This window comes from Branchiostoma floridae, chromosome 6 (assembly GCF_000003815.2).
Source record: "Branchiostoma floridae strain S238N-H82 chromosome 6, Bfl_VNyyK, whole genome shotgun sequence".
Classification (NCBI taxonomy): Eukaryota; Metazoa; Chordata; class Leptocardii; order Amphioxiformes; family Branchiostomatidae; genus Branchiostoma; species Branchiostoma floridae.
This window is the reverse complement of record NC_049984.1, coordinates 19,885,384-19,891,131: the sequence shown is the minus strand read 5'-3', so window position 1 is coordinate 19,891,131 and position 5,748 is coordinate 19,885,384.

Here is a 5,748-nt window from a genome sequence, read left to right as displayed (position 1 = left end):
TTATCACATTTATTCTCCATAGAGAGAACCAGGATTCTTCTTCTGGAGAATAAATGTGATAGCAACCCCTTTATCACATTTATTCTCCATAGAGAGATCCTGACTTCTTCTTCTGGAGAATAAATGTGATAGCAACCCCTTTATCACATTTATTCTCCATAGAGAGATCCTGAAACTTTCTTCTGGAGAATAAATGTGATAGAAACCCCTTTATCACATTTATTCTCCATAGAGAGAACAAAGACTCTTCTTCTGGAGAATAAATGTGATAGCAACCCCTTTATCACATTTATTCTCCATAGAGAGAACCAGAATTCTTCTTCTGGAGAATAAATGTGATAGCAAACCCTCTTATCACATTTATTCTCCAAAGAGAGAACCAGAATTCTTCTTCTGGAGAATAAATGTGATAGCAACCCTCTTATCACATTTATTCTCCAAAGAGAGAACCAGAATTCTTCTTCTGGAGAATAAATGTGATAGAAACCCCTTTATCACATTGATTCTCCATAGAGAGAACCAAGATTCTTCTTCTGGAGAATAAATGTGATAGCAACCCCTTTATCACATTTATTCTCCATAGAGAGATCCTGAATTCTTCTTCTGGAGAATAAATGTGATAGCAACCCCTTTATCACATTTATTCTCCATAGAGAGATCCTGAAACTTTCTTCTGGAGAATAAATGTGATAGCAAACCCTTTATCACATTTATTCTCCATAGAGAGAACAAAGACTCTTTTTCTGGAGAATAAATGTGATAGCAAACCCTTTATCACATTTATTCTCCATAGAGAGAACCAGAATTCTTCTTCTGGAGACTAAATGTGATAGCAACCCTCTTATCACATTTATTCTCCAAAGAGAGAACCAGAATTCTTCTTCTGGAGAATAAATGTGATAGCAACCCCTTTATCACATTAATTCTCCAAAGGGAGATCCAGAATTCTTCTTCTGGAGAATAAATGTGATAGCAACCCCTTTATCACATTTATTCTCCATAGAGAGAACCAGGATTCTTCTTCTGGAGAATAAATGTGATAGAAACCCCTTTATCACATTTATTCTCCATAGAGAGATCCTGAATCCTTCTCCTGGAAAAGAAATGTGATAGCAACCCTCTTATCACATTTATTCTCCAAAGAGAGAACCAGGATTCTTCTTCTGGAGAATAAATGTGATAGCAACCCTCTTATCACATTTATTCTCCAAAGAGAGAACCAGAATTCTTCTTCTATCTTCTATATATATATATAGAGAATAAATGTGATAGCAACCCCTTTATCACATTTATTCTCCAAAGAGAGAACCAGAATTCTCCTTCTGGAGAATAAATGTGATAAAGGCCTGTTCGTATCAGTATGGGGTTAACGTCACTAGCTCGCAGCATGCAATCGTTTCCGGAATTAAACACCGCACACGTTACATTTGGGTGTAATATATTGTCCTTGATTTGGGGAGAAACTTTATGAATGTTACGTACATACACTTCTGTTGGTTATATAACGGCCCGTGATTTGGGGGAAACTGTATAAGTTTTCTCCAGAGCTGAGGTTTGTCCAGACGAAGCGCCCCTATTTTGCGAACATAAGACCGGAAAAGACGTCACAGGGTACTCCCCCAACTCCGCGGGATGGAACAAAAACATAAATCGGCATGGAAAGCCATCTGACTTTGTCATAGAGAACTCTTAGAGTTCGTCAGGCCAGGTAGGGACAAGGTAGTTGTTTTAGGTTGGGACCTCGTCTTACGTCCCTTCCGAAAGACGAAAGCAATCACTTCTTACAACATGTCCGAACCTAGCCGAGCTGAACCGACCCCGGAATCAAGACATCGAACTCATCAGGCCCACAGATCCATGGAATTGGATCCAGATGGGTAGGTCACGGAGATTTTGGTAATTTACATACCCGATAGAGTCGGAACACAGTAAACTTCAGATTCTAACTGAAAGGAAATTTTATTTGCTGACGATGCACAGCGAGAGGAAGCGAACGTGAAACGTGGGAAGGTGAATTCAGAAGTTTCACCGTTTCACAGACGGCACTTTGTCACCAGTCGTCTTCCAGAGCGTTTCAAATAATTGAAGTAAATAGGCATTTTCCTATCATTTTTTGTGGTAAAATCTGAGAAAAATACCGATACATGTTGGTACGCAGAAGTTGACAAGATATGCAAGTCGTTGTTCCAGAAACGTGTACAACTAGAGTGTAATATTAGCTGTTCCAGCAAATACGAGAACAGGTTTGCGCGTGAGTAACTCATGTTAGGGAATTAACATAAAAATTAAAATCGACGTTCAAAAACACTTCTAAAGACCTGCCAAAGAAAAGACTCTTGCACTATCATGTTAGGTTTGGCAAAATTATTCCATCATTGTTCTTATATATCTACCTATGGTAAACAGTGAGATCCAAAACTACACCTTCTTGTAACCTCACCATTGCATTTTTATTTCCTATTGTTACACCTGCACCTGGCACATATCCCCAATGTGTATACTAGTGTATTGGTTCATTCCATACAGAGGTGACAGGGATGGTCACAGTTCCTCTTTCTCCTAGTTGTGGATCTGTGCAGCCACTGGCTTCATATCCCTAATGTGTACATAGTGATTCACCCCTGCACACAGTGGTGCCTAATTGACCAGCTTGACAGGGGTATTTATTGCCCAGCTGGTTTGCTCTAGAATTAACAGATAAACTAGGACCACTCTACTCCTGTCAAAAAGGGGTGTAAATATTTTTTTTTAAACAAACCACAAAACTGCTGCAAACCACAAAACTGCTGCAAACTTCTAATGCGCGCTGTAGCACAATGACTCACAATATCTATCCCCATAGCAAACGTGATCGCAAACGGTTCGGAATCACAAACATCCCTACCAGAATCAAGACCTGCTTTTTCAAACAGGTAATAAGAATGAAAAGAAATACAACAATACATGTTTTTTGAAGTTATCAAATTGGAATTATATCTGTTTTAAAATAGGATATACCCGTACCTTCTAATGTTACACACAAAGTCCTAAATCAGGGGCGCAATCCTCTGGAGACAACCCAAACACTTTTTCCAGACACTGCATACGACAAGATATATTCCATTTTCAAAGTATCTGTACGATCGTTGTGACAGTGTTTCTGCTTCGTACAGAAATAATTCTTTGGTAGCGCAAACTTTGACATTTGATTCAACTAGAAGCGTCCGTGATGATGAAATTGTTTTTTTACTGCAAGCCATAGTTGCAATAATTTTTTTGAATATCATTATGATAAGACCCTTTAACAACCCGGCCAAAAAGGACAGGTAAAGAGCATTTACCTACCGCTTCATCTCATATATCCGCTCCTCTTCGTCCCTTCTTCATGATCATCCTGCTCCTGACAGCGTCCTACTGCCCTGACCTCGTTTCTGCCAAGTTGACAAAAAATGTCAAAAAAAGAATTACACCAACCTCGAAAGCTTGGACATATTCTACAAACATTCCTTAGGCTGTGGTGGGGACTGGTGCATGCTATACTAAATCTATCAGCCACAACTACATAACATGTATAAAACATACGTGGAAAACACGTATTGCATGACAAGTCCGTTTTTGTAAATATCTCGACAAACTTAGAAAATGTTGAATCAGGGTTTAGTCAGTTGATTTTGTGGTCGCTTTTTTTCACAATTGAAACAAGGAGGCAGAGGAAAGAAAGTTCCACGACGTCACAAACACGGACAACTTTAGTGAGGGTTGACAAATGTCACTTTGTCAGAAAAACCATGTCAGAAACAGACAAGTTCAGCGAGGTTTCACAAATGTAGAATATCCATGTTACAAAGTTTGTATACAAACAGACTATATCTGTGAAGGTTGACAAATATAGAAAGTCCATGTGACAAACGGACAATTTCCATGCGGTTAAGATCACGTCTTATATATGTATTAGCTTATTGATTATTTGACATTTCCTGTGATGTTGTGATATGAGCTGTTTCAAAAGTCCTAAGTATACCAGCAAGCCCAAAGACAACGAAAAGCCAACGAAAGTCTTCTTACCTTCCTTTGTTTCGAATGACATCTTTCCATTTATATGCATCATGCAATTTCAAAACGTTTTTCTAAAGGGCAAGTAACTGTTGGTGATGGCCGTAATTTCATTCAAACCTTTGACTAGATCTATTTCCTTAAATATAACTTGATGGCTGTTATGTACATATACTTCTGTAAGTTGTGTCCAAGTTTCGTTGTAGTAGGATGAAAAATGCCTACACTACAGGGTTGAAAAGATAGTAACCTCTACGTGCCCCCAGACCCGCGCCGGGTCTCTCTGGGGGCACCTTAAGCTTAATCCGGGCAATATCGAGTAAGTCACGACCTGTCATTCAAATGTCAATCAACTGTTTCTTCGGATTGCACCTGGTGGCTTTCTCACGGTGTGGATTAGGGCAAGTAACTGTTAGTGATCGAGATCGAGAAAAAAATCATCTCCTCCCACTTGTCAGCAGAAGTCAGCTTGATTTAAAATTTGTATACATATACATGTATCTGTGTTATCCAAAACAGGGGAACAAGATAAGGCGGTGCTGTTTTATATCAAAGTTACTCATGCAGGATGTTTTCTACTTATTTTTTAAAAATCTTTTTACTTGGTTTCGACTTACTTTTAAAAATCTTTTTACTATAAAAACACTTTCGACTTATTTTCTAAAATCTTTTTACTTGGTTTCGACTTATTTTCTAAAATCTTTTTACTATAAAAAAATTAGACTTATTTTAAAAAATGTTTTTACTTGGTTTCGACTTATTTCTAAAAATGTTTTTACTTGGTTTCGACTTATTTTAAAAAATCTTTTTACTTACTAATTGGTTTCGACTTATTTTTAAAAATCTTTTTACTATAAAAAAACTTTCGACTTATTTTTAAAAATCTTTTTACTATAAAAACTTTTGACTTATTTTTAAAAATCTTTTTACTTGGTTTCGACTCATTATCTAAAATCTTTTTACTAACTTTCGACTTATTTTTCAAAATCTTTTTACTTGGTTTCGACTAATTTTCTAAAATATTTTTACTTGGTTTCGACTTATTTTTTTAAATCTTTTTACTCGGTTTCGACTTATTTTCAAAAATCTTTTTACTTGGTTTCGACTTATTTTAAAAAAATCTTTTAACTTGGTTTCGACTTATTTTTAAAAATCTTTTTACTTGGTTTCGACTTATTTTTTAAAATCTTTTCACTATAAAAAAAAACTTTCTACTTATTTTTTAAAATCTTTTTACTTGGTTTCGACTAATTTTCTAAAATATTTTTAATTGGTTTCGACATATTTTTTAAAATCTTTTTACTTGGTTTCGACTTATTTTTAAAAATCTTTTTACTTGGTTTCGACTTATTTTCTAAAATCTTTTTACTAACTTTCGACTTATTTTTTAAAATCTTTTTATTATAAAAAAACTTTCGACTTATTTTTTAAAATCTTTTTACTTGGTTTCGACTAATTTTCTAAAATATTTTTAATTGGTTTCGACATATTTTTCAAAATCTTTTTACTTGGTTTCGACTTATTTTTAAAAATCTTTTTACTTGGTTCCGATTTATTTTAAAAATGTTTTTACTTGGTTTCGACTCATTTTTAAAAATCTTTTTACTTGGTTTCGACTTATTTTCTAAAATCTTTTTACTAACTTTCGACTTATTTTTTAAAATCCTTTTATATAAAAAAAGGCTGCAGCTACCACTTGTCATCTTTTTACTTGGT